The following is a 20,260-nucleotide window of genomic DNA, read 5'->3' on the forward strand; positions in this document are numbered from 1 at the left end:
GTGAACGGAAATTATTCTAGGTGTAATGCATATTCCACTCTTTTTTTGTTGTTGTTATTTGTTTTTGTTTGCTTGTTTTTTTCTGGTACGGGGAATCGAACTCACAACCTTGCACTTGCCAGGCAGGAGCTTTACGGCTGAGCTAAATCCCCAGCCCCTGCATATTCCATTCTTAGTGCATATAGCTAGCCTAAAGTATGAAAAGCATTAAAATCTACTCTAGGTCACTGTAGACTATCTCTAACAGTGCTTATCCCAATGTATATTATAAGCAACACATTTTGATCAGCAATAGAAATTATGTTGGTGTTTTAAATCTTTATGAATCAGCAAAGCAATAATATTAGACATCCAAGAACAGTATATGGTGCTTTACAAAGGCTCTGATACCGCCAGGAGTGCTGTGGCTCTCCAGGATATTTGTATCTGTATCGTAACCGGGAGGAGAGAGAAAGAAAACAGGGAAGGGAGACAGAGAGAGAGAGGGTGCTTTCTTGATCTTTTCATAATACTTTTTGGAAAAGACACAGTTCAGATTGTTTTAGATTATTTCTGAATATCTCATACAAAATATCTGAATTAGTGCCTCTTTAATTTGAAGATTTGTATTTGATCCAACAGATTTTAGGCAAGATTCCTGAAGCAGAGTCAGGCTGCCTCTGCTTCGTTAACAGCCCATTTCTCGGTGTTACTCTAAAAAGGAACATTTCCCCGTGGAGCTGAGATGGAATACTAGCCTGAAGACAGGGCGTCTCTAAGGTGCTGTTCCTCACCTGCTCCTCCACCATCGCCGCTACTAGCAGGAAGGCAAACGCCAGTTTTGAGATCGAGTAGAGGTTGTCATCGGCACCTTTAACCTCCTCCTTCCACACTGCTCACTCCTCAGACAGAATCCCCCATGGTAACATAAATCGCTCCAGTACTGATACTGGATCTCCTGTTTCTGTAGCTTGGATTTGAAGTAAATTAAACCAAGTCCCTCTGGCAAAAGCTGGGATGCCGGGGCCAGTTCAGCCCTCTGACCTAAGGATGATTTGCATTTATTTTAGAAAACCCATCTTTGAACAATCCTCTTGAGCTTAGGGAAGACCCTTCCACAAATCCTGATGCCCTGACGCCTGGGCCCTGCTGTCCCCACAGAGCCGAAGCCACATCACGAGAGGGTTGCACCTGTGCCTTCATTAGCATCTTGACCTCCTTCTCTTCCCTCCCAACTGAGGTCTCCGCGCCGTCTTGCTCCCTGACACTGAGCTTTGCGGTGTTCGTCATCAGGTCTGCCAGAAATATCTTCCCCCTTTTAAATATCACAGTGCTGTGTTTTCAGTATAGCCCCTCATTTTATAGAATAATGATTTCTCAACAGCCTTTAAGCATAAAAATTATTCTTCCATATATAACTGAAGAAGTTATATTCCTGGATGTTTTAAACAAAGTTAGACTTCATATTATAGTGATGCAGGCACGCCCACGTTTATAGCAGGACAATTCCCAGTAGCTCAGTCTTGGAGGCAGCCTATGTGTCCATCAACAGATGACCAGACAAAGAAACTACGGTAGGGATGCACAGTGGAGTACTACTGTACCATAAAGAAGGAGAAAGGTGAGGCATTTGTAGGAAACTGTATGCACTTTGAGATCATGATGTTAAATAAAATCAGACGCATGCAGTTAAATATAATTTCTTTTACATGAGAAACCCAAATTATAAATAAAGAGCAAAATAAAAGATAGAAAATAGGAAGTAGGGAGATTGCTCTTTCTCAAATGGGAAAGGGATGAAAAGACAGAAGGAGGAAGGAGGAGGGGAGGGGATGAGAAAGAATGAGGACGTGAGGTGTCCATGCAGCAGCTCCACACGAGGCAGGAAAACATTACACGCCACAGACATGCACTGATGAACACAGGAACAATTCCAGAGCCTGTGGACAGAGGTGAGCGAGCTGCGGAGTGACCGCCTTGGTGAAGACGCTCTCACGCGAGGGTGGAGGGTGGAGAGCACACACCGTGTGCACAGGCAGAGGTCTGTCAGTGTGCGGTATTCCACCGGTTCCACTCCACAAGCTTTCCCGACGGCCTCAGGGAGATGGCGCTGCTGTGCACACACGTGCACACACGTGCACACACGGACACTACTCAGATGCTGGCTTAAGTCTGTGCTTTAGCGAGGAACAGCTAGTAAGTGAAAAGTGAGTGTCATACAAAGGTCACAGAAAGAACTTCAGAAACAGTTTTCCTTAATAGGAAGTAAAAGAAAAAAAAAATCACCAAATAGGTAGACTTAGGGTTGGGACATACAGAAAAAGACAGTCTCTCTAGGTAGCGGAGGCTGGAGATTTGCAGGTTACAAACATCAAAAGCCTTAAGTGACATGGTAAATTCAGAGAAGAACTAAATGCTTGGTGGAGTTTGTGCAAGAAAAGGAATGGTGAGAGACAGAGTCCACATAGGAATAGGTCTTGTACTTCCTGCCAAGGTACTTAGATTCCAGGCTGTAGGCAAGGGGGAGGTTTCGAGCAGCTTGCATAAAAAGACAGCATGATCGGTTTTGCATTTTACAATGATAATTTTATGGGAGAACTGAATAATCCATAGGAATGAGAACCTAAACGCAGGTATTTAGAAATCATTAAAACAGCAGAGACTCTCTGGATGACACCGGGTCACTATCACTGTGAAAAGCAGTCTTATTATGGATATGTTCGTGAAATGCAGGCAGAACGGCACAGCCTCAGTTAGACTTGAACTGAATATTCGGAAGCTGAGGTAACCACCTTCTGCTCTTGTGCGTTTCTCTGTTCTGATTAAAAACTAAACAGACACTTGAAGAAACATTCTTTAAGTCACAGAGTTTTGGACACAAAACATAAAAACAAAAATGAAGAAAATATGATCTTGATCTTTGGGATGTGCTCTTATGGTAGGGGGAAATGAAGATTTACGGTCCCAGTTTGTCCCTTACTCGCTGTGTGATGTCGGATGACGTGTAGCAACCTCGTCTGTAAACACTGGAGTAGTAAAGTACACATTTTTGCGTGTGTGGAAAGCTTCTTGTAGCTCTCCTGATTTTCCTCACCACCAGTCTTCAGGTTGGATGAACACCTGAGAGAAGAAGAGGTCTAGAGAAAAAAAAAAATATTTGATCATTCATATCTGACGTAAAAGGTAAGGTGAGTTGTGTGGGTGCAGGCCACCTCTCAGCTCAGGAGAGAAAGAAGAGGTGAGTCTGAAGAAGCTCGGATACCTCTAAAGAGAGCAGGTTTTCCTGAAGTCACCCCATGAATGTATTTTTCAAAACACAAGACAAACCTCATGAAGCTGAGTAACCCACGGCTCAGGCCTGAGGGACATGGAAGCCAGGGCCTGTTCCAGCGCCTGGAGCTTGATCTCTACCAGCTCTAGAGTGTCCTTGGGGTTCACAAAACCATCTGTGCACTACATCTGGTGAATTGCTCCATGGCGTGTCCTCTTAGCCTTCTGGTAGGACTGGGCTCTAGTGGGTTTATCTGTGACTTTTCAAAGTAATAAGAGGCCTGGCCTTGCTTCACTCTTTACTGTTGATATGCTGAGTTACTACGGGTTTATGTTTTTTAGAGATGTTAGAAAGATACAATTTCTTATGAAATTAAGAAGTCCCCTTGAGCCAGGCCTAGTGGCACTTCAGAACACTCAGGAGACTGAGGCAGGAGGTCCTTATATGTTTAAGGCCAGCCTTAGGTACACCGTGAGTTTAAGGCCAGCCTGATCTCTACAGCAAGACCCTGTCTCAGAAGAGCCAAAGTCCCCCTTCCCACCCCCCGTAAAGCCAGGGAGCTGTAAGGATCCTGTCCGTTCCTGTAGTACTGAAAGAGTTTCAGTCCTTTGAGGGGTTGCAGGGCCCCACAGCCTGAGGAGCTGAGCGAGTTGCAGGGAAGACAAGGTCATGGTTGGAGGAAGAAGGACGTTTGCCCGGGAAGATCTCTCCTTAAGCCAACCTGAGGCTTCATTTGCTCTTCCTTTCATGTTGGCCTTGGTGAAACACACAGGCAAGTCCATTAGCCAGGACCGGAGCTGAGCTGGTGCTGGCCTCTGTCCCAGTGCCAGTTTTCGCCCCAGTTCGTTTGTGGCATTGGAACCAGCCTCTCCTCCTTCTCAAAAGTCATGTGGTGTCAGGTTGCGCAGGGATGCGATTCATCCCAGACGTGAGGGTTTCCGGGGGAGCGGAGCCCCAGCCTCTGTTGCTTAATCATTGTGACATTTAACAGCCTCCCCTGCCAGTGAGTTCTGTCTGCTCTGAGGGATCAGCAGCTCTGGCAGGAGTTCTCAGTCTTTTGATTAAGAGGAGAATCTTTCCATCTCCTAAAGCTTTAAGATGATGAGGGGGCAGAAAAGAGGGCTGTAAAACACGACGGACTTGCGGGGTGTTCACTTTTCCCTGTGGGACTCGCAGGAAACTTCCGGAGAAGAGTGTCAGTGTGGCGTGTTTGAAGGTGGCGCTCGGATGGTGAGAGGCCTTCCCATGCCTCTGTAGGAATGACCAGGGCCACCTGCCCTCCTGCCGTCCACTGAATGGCTGTGAAGACAGAGCGTCTCAAAGTGAAGTGAAAAGCCAGAAACGATGAAAAGAAAACAGTGCTCAAGCCTACCTCTCCACATTCACTCTCCAGGATCCGTGTGTCTTTTCTTTCACACGCTTAGCTGTCGGTGTCCGTAATCCCACGCGTCCTCTCTTAACCTGACTGGAAATGAGTCCGTTTCTGATAAGCAGTAGAGTCTTCTGTTCGGGGTTTTGTCTTTGTGCGGCACTAACACTTACCTCCAAGTCATCTTATTTTCTGCTTTTCTTTCCTGCCAGGTTATCTTAATTACAACAAAGCAAGGGGCGCTGCATGGCCATCCATCTCCTCTCACAAGGCTGCGCTGCTTTTCTCAGGGGCCTCGACCTGTGCCGCGTCTGCCCAGTGACAGCACTTTCCCCCTTGTTTCTTTGCTGCAGACACTGGTAGGATTTAAATAGCTTCCAAGTCACTTACTTAAAATCACTCGCTTCCCACCATGTGGCGGGAAGAATAGACTCTGCTGCAAACCTCATCAGACTCCTCCCAGCGGCAGCCCTGGGGCTGGGATCAGCCCCCGTCTCACGGGAGACAGTCTGGGATACCTGTGCCCTGACTGTGAGGCAGTGAGGCTTTCAGTGCTTCTGTCTCCGACGTTTGAAAAACCCAGAAAAGACTATCGTGACACAAAGGGTGGTGGACACGGATGAACATTGAGGGGTCATTGGAGGATCTCCCTCCCTCCCTCCATGCTTGTCGTTAGCTGTTCCCCTGAAGCTCCTCAGCAGAGGTAGCATCTAGGCGGTGTTCATCCTTCCCACAGCTTTTATTTCAATGGAAAGGGCAGAACCGGCACATGACAGAGGGTAAGCCATGAGGGGTGAGGCAGGCCATTCTGCAGGCACTCTCAGGCACCACAGCAGGCATTTCATGGAAGTTCTGAGCCGCTTCCTCAAAACTGGTGAGGAAGAAAGAGGGCAGCATCAGAGTCCACCGGCAGTATCCACTGAAAGAGCAGGTGGCGTGGCGGGGACCTGGGCTGGCCTTTGTCTGCAGAGCTCCACCGACCTCTGTGGGAGTCCTGTTTGTTGTTCTTTGCAGGGCTGCCCTCTACCCCAAACCTGTGACGGACATCAGGAAAACATTGCTGTAATGATTTCTTCAGGGATTCTGCTTGAATCTGAACGGATCTTTATGACAGCCAGCAGCAACTAGGCAGTCAACAACCGCGAGGGCCGCAGCAAGCCTAGAAAAACGTCCGACGTTGAACTCATTCGGGTGCTATGCCTCCACTTCCCCATACATAGCCAAGCGCTTAGGCCTGAGGAATGAGGTCCTACTTTTGTGTATTCATATGGAAACTCTGGTGTCTGAGTTTCTAAATTACTGTTTTTGAATCAAAGTCACCCAGGATTTTGCACATTTCTTTAGTTTCTTATTAGAGTCCTCTTAATTCAAATAGACACCATTATCAAAACATAGAAACATCTATTAAACTCTTGGATGAATATAATAAGTAACATTGCTGTCTGCAAGCATTTAAAAAGAACATTATTGTAATAAGGTATCAGAGACAAAGACTAAATCACCCCAATCTAACTTTGTTTCTTTAATACAATGTGAAAAATAAATATCTTTGATTTTGACATATCAAAGATTTCATCCTGATACTCGTTTTTCATGTGCATGATATTAATGTTATGACTTTGTTTGCACAGTTTGAGAGACTTTAGAATTGCAAATTATACATAGATTTCCTATATTTTTCCATAATTCAAGGCTTCCTTTCTTATTTGCATGTTTTATCTCTCTGAAATTTACCATATATTCTCCTTAGCCTTCAACTAACCTGCCTTAGTTACTTTTCTCTCATTGCTGAGACAAAAATACCTGATGCCCAAAATTAAGGAAAGAAAGATTTATTTAGCTCACGGTTTATGGAGGTTTCAGTCCGTACTTGGCTGGCTCCAAGGCAGAGTGGCACATGGCACAGGGCAACAGTTCACAGTGGTGAAAACAGCAAAAGCAACAAGAGCAAAATGGAGCGGCAGTGGCAAGTAGCCTCTTTCCCTTCCTTACATTGTATGCAAACTACCCTTCCAAGGGGCAGGTGTAGCCCTCACACTCATAACCTTCGCTGTGGATCATGGATCAATGATAAATCTAGAAGCTGCCCCATGACTGCATGAGGCTTTGGGGGGACATGCAGATACAAACCATAGCATACCCTAAATATACCATCATCTGTGCAGTGAATTGAAACACCAAAATTTCCAGATAGTGAGTCCTTACTATCTTTAGATCATTTTATATACTTTCTCTCTTGGTCCAACAATTCATTCATTTGTCATTGTATTAATATAATCTGTCATATTTTTATCTGATATTATAAGGTTTTGTAATTTTCCATAATTAAATGTAAGTTCTTAACAATTACCCTTTACTGAAAATTATCTTAGATAACTTTAAAAGGTTCTCTTCCCTCAGAAATTCTAAAAGCATTTATTAAAGAAATTGCTCCTTGCTGAGGAAACTTGTATACTACTCAAACAATTCTCAACACATTTTAGCAGCCCTGCTTGGAGCAGCCAGAGAATGAGCTGATAGTGTCCTCCCTGAGTGGATTCTCTCCTAGTGTCATGCCGTACTCTTCCTGTTCTTTTTAATACTCTTATTAATGGCGTAAAAGGGTGCATAGTTAGAAAACACAGTATGAGGACCTCATTAATTTTATGTACTGCAACCAAAGTTAAAAAAATCACTTGATATGGATGAAAATATAAAATCAGTTATTTAGTTTTTTAAAAAGTCAATCTGACAATTCTTGTAGACATCACCCTTGGCTACCAAACTTCATTTCAGAAACAGAAAAGCTTTTTGCATAGCCTTGGAAGTTCGCTGCGATCTTAGACTGAATTTCTCTAGCTTTCTGACTATCCAGGGTACTGTCTCCTTCTTAGAGCCTCCTGTAATGAGATCTTGTGGAAAGAGATTAAGTCCGGAGAAAACTGGCCCGGAAATTAAACTTGCTGGGTCAACTAGAGGAACTGATGCCGTCACTAACACAGCACTTTGGCTCCTGAGACCCACGGATTTCCTTCAGGTGCCGCATCTGGTGTCACACACCTTGTGAAACCAGGGCCGGTGGTGGTGGGGATGTGCAGCCCACGCTTGTAAAGACTGAGGGTCTCAGGGACGGGGAGCCCACTCCACCATGCACAGTGGCACTGGGACCAATGCACACGCTGCAGCTCAGTGCATCTTTCCTGCTGGCTTCCCTCGTCCTGGCTCTGGATCGAAGTGTGGAGCGATTTCCATTCCTCCAAAGCAGAAAGACGATGCAGGTCAGTTTCTGAAGACATTTCACCATCTTATTTCCAAATCTATAAGCAGGTGGCACAGTGAGCGTACCCACCTTACACCAATGGCTCATTCTTCGCCTGTGCCCGGTAGCTGGTGCTTGAGATCAGAAGCACAATTCATTATTCCCTGACCACTACTTCTGAGAAAGGTTTTGGGGTAGTTTTCTTGTTTCAAAATGGACATTGATAGTGTTTGTTCCTGAATTAAGACTGGCTTCTTTCTTACTCTTAATTTTTTAAAAAATGTGCATAATAATTTGTAGCTGAGGTTCAGGGTCGAGTCAATGTTGTTCAAGTACTGTTGAGCCTTGGTGCCAGTTCAGATCGCTGGCTTTCAAAACTTCACAACGAACGCACTAACCTCTATGGTAAGGTGACGGTTCCCATAATCCTAGAAGCTAAGACTACATATTATTTGAAAATTTCATAGGAGTTTGGAATTAAGAGCTGCAATCTACTAAGGGAAAATAGAAATCTTATTAAAAGTGTGTTCTCTGTTTTTTTCCCTTGTCATATCTGTGGCTTCAGGCTTTGCTCATTACACTGATTACCCTATCCCTGCCCCTTCCCTGCTCCAAGGTCCCTCCTCCTTACCTAGCCTTCTCTCTGAGCATCTGACCTCATTTCATCTGTTATCTCTCTAACAGGTACTGTAGTTGTCATTCACCTACCTTATTTCAAACTGTGCCAGGACTCAGATATACCAAGGGCGGTAAAATAAGAATAGAACAAGGTCTCCACATGCAAGGGTTTTACAGTCTAGTGGAGGAAATAAGGAAATTTTTAAAAGAGAATCAAAGTTCACCCATTCTATCTGCTTTCCAATTCCCAATCCTGCAAATAGCAGATATTAATCATTCAGCAAATACGCAATAGGTGAATGATGGTTAATCCTACCTGCTGGCCTCAGAAACCTTGTTATTGAATGTACAAAATGCATTAGATGGAGAAAGACATGCTAGGAATGTTGGTAGAAATAGAAGTACAATAGCTTTTTATCATGACAGACTTGAGCTACATATTAAAAACCACCACTGGATAGCACTGTCACCACAAGGTGACTTATTGGACGGAGGAGGTGTTTCTCATGATTAGAGCAAACCGATTTCCTAAGAACAAAGCAGTCAGTTTGGTGTTTGGGTTTCCGTTTCTCCCTGGGGTGTGAACGTGTTTATTGCTGTTCTGCTCAGAGAAACACTGTGTTCCTGGGGTTCCTCGTACTGACAAACAGGACGCTGATGACTCTCCTGTTATTTTTGTAACTTGATGAGGTAACGCTTAATATTAACTATTCTTGACTCACATTAATACATAGAATTTGCAAATTAGAGTCAGCTATGATTTGCAAATTGAACTTAATTAGAAAGTCCTAGTACAGCACCTCCTAAAAAGGCCAAAACACTTTGCATAGAAATAGCCAATTTAGAAAGTCACAATTTTCCAATTGCCTTTTGGCAAACAATTATTATTCCTCTGAGCTGTGCTCAGGATTGGAGGACACAGATAAATATACAAAACTCCGCCATGCAGTGGGACTGGGACTGCAACTCCTGTACCTTCCCTTCCTGAGCTGCACTCTGATGCTGAGCTGCACTTTGACAGCGGCTCATTTGGGTCCTGTGACAGCACTGAATAAGTTGAAAAACTACAACAGCTCATCTCTGGAATGAAAAGTGATCTAATGCAGCGTTTTGAAACTTAAACATGCATGATGATCTATGGAGATCCACACTACTGTTTGTTCTTATTTTCCTCAAGGAATTTTAAGAGGGCTCAAAGCAAAAATCAGTGTTATTTATGACTGTAATGAACCCATAACTGATACAAACATATTATTTAAATGAGATGCCAATATATATTATAAATATGTGCAGCAATAATTAAGTGGAATAAGACATTAGCAAATACTGCATTTTATTTGCTGTATTTACTCTTTTTCTCTGTGCTGAGGCTTGAACCCATCGTTTTAAATGATGCTCGTAAATGCTCTTCCCTTGGGGTCCCTCAGCCCTATTGATGCAGCATGTTATTGGAGGATAAAGGAAGACAGGCACCAGCTGCTTGGTTCATGCTGAAAAAGACCTGCATACACTGCATATATCAGCTGTCAGAAATATATAGTAAATAAAAAAGATAAACTCTTAGAAATTAACAGCAATTTTCAGAAATTAAAACTATCAGAAATTAAAAAGAGCAGAACGGTTCCTTAGTCTTACACAGACCACAAAGTATGCCACAGTAGAAAGCACATGCAGGGGCTGGGGATTTAGCTCAGCGGCAAAGCGCCTGCCTGGCAAGTGCAAGGTCGTGAGTTTGGTTCCCGGTACCGGAGAAAAACCAAAAAACCAAAAAAAAAAAAAGAAAGCATATGTAATTAGACAAAAGAATAAAAAGAGGAGTTTTAACCCTCAGAAAGCCTTATCATCTTTATTTTGCTATAAGTAATTAAATAAATTTTAGGCTCATGATAGAAATTGTGCATTAATTAAAGGGGATTTAGAGAGGCTTACAGTAAGCATTTTGGAGATTTCTTCTTTTGTGTTTATGTCCCTGTGAATTATAGCCTTTGTGCATAGGTGTTTGGATTATGGAAGGAATAGTCAAGTAAAATAATGTGGTTCGGAGTTCGGGACAGAACTCCTGATACTTTCTTTGATCATCTCTAAATTTATGCAATGCTTTACTCTATACTCGGAATCAGTTTAGGCTGTGAGCAATGAATTAATGCAATTTGCAAAGTTCTTTAGAGACAAAGATGATGATTAATGCTCAAAATTAGTCTGTGAAATGTGCCCAACTCCAAGTGCTTCACGACTAGTATTGTATTCCCCGTTTCCCTGGTCTTACCTATATTTTACCTTTCATCAGTCAATAGAACATCAACAAAAGTGTGGAGAAGGACATTCTTTAGTCACTCTTTTGTGTATTGCCTGAAGCCTGACCAAGCCATGACTGTTGGATGCTGGAGGAAGTGTAGCACAAGCGTGCTTTGCTGAGATATGCGCGAAGGAAGACGACATGACGGCTTACTGGTCGGGTCGCATTCCTGTGATAATTGAGTTGTATTGTCCTTGCTAAAACAGTTGCTAGGCTGCGATTCCGGGGCCGCCTCAGGGAGCACTCTGAATAAAAGGTTACTGAAGATGCTAATCAGGACAGTCAGTCCTCGAGGATGCTAGCACCTGATCACAGAATTTTGGCTGTCTTGGTTTGATTTTTTTGTATACATCTTTTTTTATACTTATCTTTATTTATTTTATTTTATTATTACTGATTGGTTTGATTTTTTCTTATACATCTTTTCTTATACTTATCTTTTTATTGTTTATTTTATTTTTATTATTACTTATTATTACTTTATTATTACATCTTTTCTTATTACTTTTCTTATACATCTGCAGGCACCTGGCTCAGGGAATCTGTTCACCCTGAACAGAGTTGGATGAGAAGTCCCACACAAAAGGAAGAAGGTCAAGCTGTCCTCTAACATACTTATTTATTTGATGATCTAGTGGAAATGTAAGTAAGTGTTCGGCCAAGAATAGTCCCGGGAACCCTGTGAATTTCACTGTGTCCATTGGACTCTGTACCTATTCCTACGGAGACCTGGGAAACCATTACTCGATGAAATGGTGCTGGAGCGTGAGCTGCAGATGTTCAGATGTTAGATGCTCCTGTTCAGTTGCTGGAGCAGAGCTACCTCTGTAGTGATTGCCCCTGTTCCTTGTGCGGGCTGCGCAGTCGCTTGGTCAGCCAGCTTCAACTCAAAGTGCCTCCTTCTCTAAGGAACTGAGAGCCGTGAAGTCTTTGTGTGGTATAATTGTGCGGCCCTGGAGAAAATTAGAATAAATACGCCTAGACGATAGAGTGCGAAATCCTTTCTCTCTGCAGAGTGAAGATGATGGCATGCCCTGCTTTGAGGTTTCAAGATGAAAATTTAATTCAGGGAAAAATTTCATCCGGGCACAAAAGGACCGGTTTCTTCCTTGTGTCTGTGAGAGTCAGATATTTGTGTCTGCATCGTTTCTGGCAGCCCTGTGACAGATGAGTTGGATCATTTCAGCATAAATTATTCTAAAATCTTTTGGCCACTCACACTTTCACACAGTGAGTGCACGTATCTCTGAGACCCAGGCGCTGAAGGAGGCCCAAGACACAGAGCTGCTTCTCAACGGCTGCTGAGGACGGGCCCGTTCTCCCCTTCACCGGACAGTGATCTGCGCTCGATTTGTGGTAGCAGTAGCATAGACACCTATATTCTCGAGGTGTGCCTGGAGGGATGGCGCTGTATCCTAGCGCAGAGAATGGTATCTATACTGAGAACACAGATTCACATTTTTGTAATTAGTCCTGCAGATAAAGGACAGGTTCTACTACATTTGGACAGATTTCCTCTCAAGTTGATAATTTAGAGAAACTGATTCAAATGGTGAATCTTCAATTATTTAGGAAAAAAACCTCGTAACTGAGAAAGTCCATTCTCAATCAATCTTCATAGAGAAATCCTTACATGACTCAAGGTTTGTATAACAAAGTATAATTTTAATACACTAGCTACTACCTGCAAATGCTGATGATTGTTTGCGTAATATAAACTTATAGCCTTTATTTGCTTAATTTTTTTCATATATAGTTTTCTATTTTTTACAGATTTGTAATATGTGTGTGTGTGCGTGTGTGTAGCATTTTATGGAAAACTATGGATACACAAAAGAAACGGAACCCAACTTAATATCCCAGGCAGTAGACAAAACCTAACTCCCGTGATGCGCAGCTTTCCAGGGTCCATTTAGGAAACACAAACCCACATCTTCACAGGGGTTTTTGTACAAAAGGGACTTTTAAAGGATTACTATCCTATTTTTTTGGTGAGCAGTCTTCTTTACTACTCATCATTTTATCATTAACTTGTATAAATGATTGTATTTTAAAGTTCTAATTAAAATTTACTCTATCTACATAAAAGCCCTTAAACAAACAAACAAGCAAACAAAATATATATATATGTATGGTTCTTTTTTTCCTGAGGTGCAACCAAAGGCCTCACATGTGCTAGGCCACTGCTCTACTGCTGGACCACACGCCCACTCTAGTAAAATGTATGAAATAAACACACCTCAGTATAGGCACTCCCTCTAGACCCAGATGCAGTCTTCTCGTGTGCTAATTTTACCCTCACCCGATAAGAATTTAGACTGCCCCACAACAGTTAGTGGCTCTCTGTTCTGCCTGTCATCCTTATGGATCCCGGGATGCTTTCCTGATGTTCTTACAGGAAGGTGACGGCTCAGACCACCCTTGCCTATGGAGTCACCTTCTGCTGGCACTCCTAAAGTACCATGAATTGCTGAAGCACCTCCTGTTCAAAGTTACGAAGGCACATGTTTCTGAAATAAGTTCCTTATCGTGATTTTTGTCTCAACGGCATAAAATTGAATTAACTGAGAATTTCCTTGAATGTTTAAAACTGAATATGATTTTAAACATTATTTAAATCGAGCCTGGCTGGGTGGGACAGAGGTGGGATCTCCCAAAGCCGGGTACAAAGGACACACTCAGTAGCGCTTACTCTGTGGAGGTCCTGGGCTTTGCCAGACCATTTGGTTCCAGGGTTGTCTTCCACAGACTGTTCTCATTGCTTTTAAATTCTGAAGACTTTACATAACTCCTTGGGTAGTATTTATTAGTAGTATTTTAGAATTACACATTATTGGGGCTGGGGATTTAGCTTAGTGGCACAGTGCCTGCCTGGCAAGCGCGAGATGGAGAGTTCGATTCCCAGAACCGGAAAAAAACAAAAACAAAAACAAAACAAAACAAAACAAAAAAATAGAATTGCACATTATCGTAATATCATACAATATGAAATAGTTATCAATAATAATGTATTTCAAGTGGATGGTGTAGCTCTTGACTAATTCATGCTGTCAAATTTGATGAATTATGTATTAAAATTATAACTGCTTAAAATATCTGTCAGAACTCATACAATTATTTTGATTATATAGCTGAACCAAATATATGTATTGCTCAGAGTTAATCATTCCACAGCCTGATAGTAAGCAGCTTAATAATATCTGGAATTTCATAAAATATGTCCTTTAAAATGTAGCAAAAGATTAATTTTTTATTTCAATTTTCATTTAACAAATTTTAAAATATATTTAAATCAAGGAATAGCATTAATATGAAAATTTAATGACTTTTCTGGGTAATAGTATATTTAAAATAATTTAACGTTAAAATTGTCAAGGAAAATTAACTATAGTTGATTATAAATATTTTTAAATATTCAAATGGAATATGATAGGTATAATGCCCAAAATATTTATTTAAAATGCCCACTTGTATTCAATAAAACAAAGATCAAATCATTATAAAAATTTCAATTTCAAATCTCTGCTATATTGGAACTTTAAAAATCAAATATTATTTACAATAAATGCAATATTTATGGAAATATAGTCCTTTTACTTAATTTATGTATTTTTGTTGTTGCAACTGGGTAAGAATGAAATTTGAAGTGTGAGAAATCACATTTAACGAACTTTATAAACCACAAATTATTGGTTCTAATGCCGGTGTGTTGAAATGATTACATTTCTCAAAATCCAACTGAAGAATCTACAGATTAAACGTGACAGGATCTCTTTCTTCCTATAATAGGAAATATTAGCAAATAAATAGAGTTGTTTTAGACCCAGGAGAATGGAAGCAACTGTATGATGTGCTTCCCCAGACACAGGGCGCGTTTGGGAAAAGGTGCGCATCAATATAAGCCCACATCTTCTGTTGTGTGTGGGGTGTGTGTGTGTGGGTGTGTGTGTGTGTGTGTGTGTGTGAGAGAGAGACAGACAGACAGAAGTATAAATACTACATACAATTAGCACGGAGGCTTCAGTAGAAACCAACTCATTTTACTTCTCACTGTTGACAATGAATTGTAGGTAACACTTTCTTTATCAAGAGTATTAGGAGAGAGAGAAAACAGAAAAGCACGGGAACAGACACTCATCCTTTCTTTCTTTTCTTCATTGTTTCAGACAGTAAATACATTTATGCTCTCTCTGTGCCGTGTACTACACAGTCAGCGTGGCAAAATAAGTGAGAAAATAGGTAAATAAGAAAATAAGTGCACCTTTGTGCATTTACAGTCTAGTCGATGTGAGCAAACACACTCATGCGGTGAATTGAGGGTGGGTTAAAACAAAGGTCCTTCTGTGTGACTTGGAGAAACGCAGACGGAAGTGAGCTTTTCTACTAGCCTGGCCAGGGAAGCAAGGAAATCTTTAAATCAAACGCATGCTTGAGCCGAGTCTGGGGTGAGGTATCCCTCAGATGACGAAGGAAGTAAGCAGACACCAGTCAAAAATAACATGAACAAAGGTAATGTGGGGTGTCTGTGATGGACATGCAGAGTAAAGAGGGGTGCGCACGTGCTCAGGTTTACAGATGTAGTGCCGATGTGTGCACCAGGGATTGCACTCAGTCTCTTCAGGATGACTAACTGGAGGTTTTCCTTCACTCTTCTGTAACAAGATGTTTGGGAGAATCTGTTGCTGGATTGATTAACCAGCATGTACGTCAAGGTTTACAGTTCTGCAATGCTCCTGGAACCTCCTTCATGAGCACAAGGGGATTGTTGATCATTTTCTCATCTCCGTTCCTTTTGTGAAAGGTTTCTCTTGGGCTTTTCATTGTTTTCTTGGTCCGTGCTGGCAGTTCATGACGTTTCACTCCTTGTGCAGAGTTGGTGCATGTGCCTAACGCATCTCAGTTATGTTTCATGTCCTTTCCCTACCCTCCCTCCCGCTCCCTCCATCTCCTGATCCTTTGCCCACTGGAAAAAAATCTATCTCCCTACTTCCTATTATCTACCTTTCATTTGGCTCCATATTTATACTTTGAGTTTCTCTTATGGGAGAAATCATGCAGTATTTAAGTCTGTGTGTCTGATTTACTTCACTTAATATTATGTTCTCAAGGTGCATCCGTTTTCCAAGAAGGACTGAGGTTTCTCCTTGTGGCTGAGTAGTTAACCATTTTGTGTAGACACCACATTTCTTTACCCATTCTTCTGTTGATGGACATACATTGATACCCCCATGAGGATATCACTGTAAAAGCTTACGGTTACCAAAACCATGTTGAGGGTATCAGCCAACCCGGCAGGCAATGTGGCACACAGAAGCAAAAGAAAGAAAAGAGAAAAAATTCTGTAGTTGAGGAGCTCTGGGATGACTTCATGTTCTCTGTGGAACAGAAGATCTTTTTGCATGCTTCTGAACAACTAACTTGAAGACAACAATATGCAACATAACAACCATTGCTGAATTACTGTCATCTTGTTTGGTGAAACTTTGTATTCTGCTCTTTTTGGATGGGGTCTTCTCTAAATGCCAATTACACCAAACTGATTATTAATAATATTTGCATCAGTTATATACTTATTGATTTATTTTGCCTGTTCAGTGTCTTAACTACTAAAAGAGGAGCATTGAAGTTTTCAACTATGCTAGTGGGTGCGACTGTTTCTCCTTTCACTTCTTGTATTTTTACCTCATGCATTTTAATGCTTGCTAGGTGCATGTGTCCATGGGATTGCTTGTCTCCCTGGAGAATTCATTTGTTTGTTGCTACACAATGATTCTTGTGATCTTTGCTGATTTTCCTTGGGCACATTTTCTCTTTGAAAGATGTGGTAGCTACTCCAGTTTAGTACGGTGTTTGTGTATTCTATGGTTCTCTGTCCATTTATCACTAATACATCTCTGTCTCTATGCTTCTGTTTTATTTGTTCATCTTTTGTACTAGTACGTGTTTGTGACACATTATAAATGCTTTCCTCCTGGAGAACGCGCAGGGTAACATATGGCCCTTTCTACTTCCCCTGTCCTCCCCTCTGCATCTCCTCCTCCATCCCCCAGTCTCCTTCTCATCCCTCTGAGGTGTATTTCCCTGTTTTCTATCTGTCTTATTTTGCTCCTAAATTATTCATACTTTGGGTTTCCCATATAAGAGAAACCATGGGATATTTAAACTTCTGTGCCTTTATCCCTACAGGAAATTTCTTTTAGGCCAAATGTAGTTGGATATTATATTTTATACACTTTGAAAATATCTGTCTCTGTGTCTTCAGCCTGTTTTATTTGAGTAATTATTGGGGTAATTGAATTGCTGTTCACTATGCTTGTAATGGCTTTATCTTCCTTGCCACTGAGTTTTTCTCTGATTCTCTCTCTTTGCATTTTCTGTGGTATTTTTTAACGGTGAGTCAAGTACTCTCCCACTGAACTATACTCCTCCTACCAATTCTTTGATTTTAATTAAGCACTTTATATAGTTTCATCATGTATGTTTTTAGCAGATTATATATGTATTTCTTATTATTCCCTAAGTGGCTGCCTCAGAGTTTTCAACATGCATTTTAACTAATTCACATCTATGTTCAGGAAGAAAGATCAGTGCCATATGCACACCTAGTGTGGAAGCTGGCAGAGTCTCCATACTGTGTTTCTCTTTGTCCTCATCACCACGCTTTGTTAAAAATTTGTTATAAAGAATTGCAGAGTGGGCCCTGCAGAGGTCCTGCCTCCTACGTGAGGTCGGCACTCAGCTGATTAGGATGCAGCCTCTGTAAGGTTTCTCTGGCGACACCAGCTGCGGGTCAGCATCTTCGTATCCCCATGTGGCCCTTGCTCTTTGTTGTGAATGTTCCTCTGATGAAGTCTTAGTTCTGCACCTATCTCAGCTGTATTCCAGGTGTAGTAGTGAGGCCCTGCCAGTGTAGTCAAGAGCATTTTATGATCTCAAGATGACATCTCAGCTTTGAGGTCAGCCTCCCACTTTTTCCTCAGTTACTTTCCCCTTGTGGATGTGGCTGGGCAGTGAAAATGCTCTTTGCCCTCTTGGGAGAGGTCTCTGGCCATCTTTCCCTCTGGAGAGCAGGTTATTGCCACAGTTAAGGATCTAAATGTGTTTCACAAGGATTGCTCTTCCATTTGCTCTTCCAGAGCCTAAAGATCTTTCTGCCTCTTCACCATGCAAATTTATGTCGTTGGCAGAGTGAACAGCGCTAAAGTGCGGCAGCCGTCACCTGGGCGCCCAGGAGTGTAGCACTCCCAGGCCAGCCAGGGCCACCTCTGCAGCTCACCGCTCTGAGCAACCCTGCAGCCCCTCCCTCTGCTCCAGAGCATGTAATGCAGCTGAGCACATCACAGCTGTCTCTCAGGGGCCGTGGTCTCCACAGCTCAGAGTAGTGGTTTTCCTGAGACTTTACTAAGGACAAAGGACTGTCCCTAACTTTCAGCTTCTCCAGGTTTGTACTGTTGTGGAGAACAGCAGTAGTAGTCTGCAAGCCTTGCCTTGTCATGTCAGATATTGCAAGAATCTTGTGCCATGCGGTATAATAGCCACTCTGAAATTTAGAGAGAAGTGAATCCAAAGATTCAAAATGAGATACATCAGGATGTAGAGATCTTCCACTTTCTTGATTATGCATCTTATTCTATCGAGTACAGACAAAGGTGTAAATAAACATTAAATTGTAATTTTTCAGTCGATTATGTTTTGTTTCTAGCAATTTTTGTTACTTTCTTTCTTGGCATCTGTGGCTAGATTTTATACATCAGTTATTATTATGTCTTTCTGATGTGTTGACCTAAGACTTTCTGGTGACTTTACACTTTCGTATTCCTGACCTATTTTCTGCAGACACATGAACCAGAGAGGCTGGTATCGCCTCCTCCTGGAGGTGGTGTGGGAATAGTTCTGTGCCTGTTCCAGGATTTTTGTAATTTACAGGTCACACATACTTTCCCAGTCAGGTCTGCCCCACCCTAATCTCCTTTCTCAATATGGCTCTGGTCCAGTAGCAGTCATATCATATTTACCAAGTATAGCAAACAAATTCATAATATACCACATTGCATTTTATATTCATATATACCTGAAAAGCTATCTTTTACTGGCTATCTGAGATGAAAACTTACTTGTATTTGTCACTTTTCCATCACTGAGACAAACTACTTGATACACCCAGGAAGAGAAGGAAGAGAAGTTTGTTTTGGTTCACAATTTTCAGAAAATTCAACCATGGTTGGTTAGTGCCTAGGCAGAAAGGGCAAGATGGAAGAACATGACAGAGGGAAGAGACCACAAAGCAGGAGGAGAGAGAGAGAAAGACAGAGAGAGAGAGAGAGAGAGAGAGAGAGAGAGAGAGAGAGAGAGCGCTGGAGACAAGAACACACCCTTGCAACTCACAGCCCCTGACCAGCTTCCCCTGAGTTCTGCTTCCTAACTGCACATTTAGCTGCTGAGCTCACCAATGGCTGAATCCCCCATGAGCAGAGGACCTCCATGACCCTGTCACCTTCTAGATACAGAGCCTGGGAGACAATCTTGATCTAAACCATAACCCTTGGTATCCTACACTTCATCTGTCCTCCCTACCAGGGAATAGTTCAGAGATACAGAATCAATGACCCTGCCTCATACCTATTGAACCAGACACTGTATTTTAAAGAGAACTTCTGCTAATTTGCTCACATGTTAAAGTTCAGAAAGTCCTCTACTATAGGCCCAGGAAAGCCCAGAAAGAAGAGCACAGAAGAATGTCTCTGCGGCTTACGTCAGACTGCAGCAATCTCTCCAAGAGAAACTATAAGCCTGGGTAATGTTCACTTCTGCAGCTCTCCAATTAAGCAATTTGCTGGGTTTCCTTAATGTCATGTTTAATCAAAACATTTTCAAAATTAATTGTAGCTTGTGGCATTATTAGGTGTTAAAAATTAATAAAAGGGAATAATTCAGAGATTTATTCATTAGAATACTATTTGCTTGAATGAAGATTCTCTTTCCTCTTTACACAAAATCAAGTGGGATTTTGAAATCTCCGGGGGCCTGGAAACACATTGTGGGTGCTGCTGCACCCCTGCCATGGCTCGCCCTAAACTCAGACATCACCAGTCCTCCTTCCCCGAGGGCCACAGTGTTTATGATAATTGCTGTTCATTGATGCATTGGCTATTTTGTCTCAGAAGATCAGCACTCACGGCTTTTCTATAAGTTAAACAGGCTCTGTTATGTGGAGTCACATGTAAACCTATCTGTAAAAGTCACACAATGAATTTATGCCCACAGACACACAGTCTACCTTCCATAGGTATAGCTTCTGCCTCTATAGATTCCACCAACCGCAGAACAAAAGTTCCAGAGACAAAAACTGTCTCTGTAATGAATACTGTACTTATTAACTCTTCCCTTCTTGCTTTTTCCTAAGCAATAGAACATAACCTTATTTGCATCTCATTTGCATTATATTTGGCTATCATAATTATCTAGAGAGTATACGTGTATTATTTATTC

Source organism: Chinchilla lanigera, unplaced genomic scaffold, assembly GCF_000276665.1.
Source record: "Chinchilla lanigera isolate Chin_1 unplaced genomic scaffold, ChiLan1.0 scaffold00002, whole genome shotgun sequence".
NCBI lineage: Eukaryota > Metazoa > Chordata > Mammalia > Rodentia > Chinchillidae > Chinchilla > Chinchilla lanigera.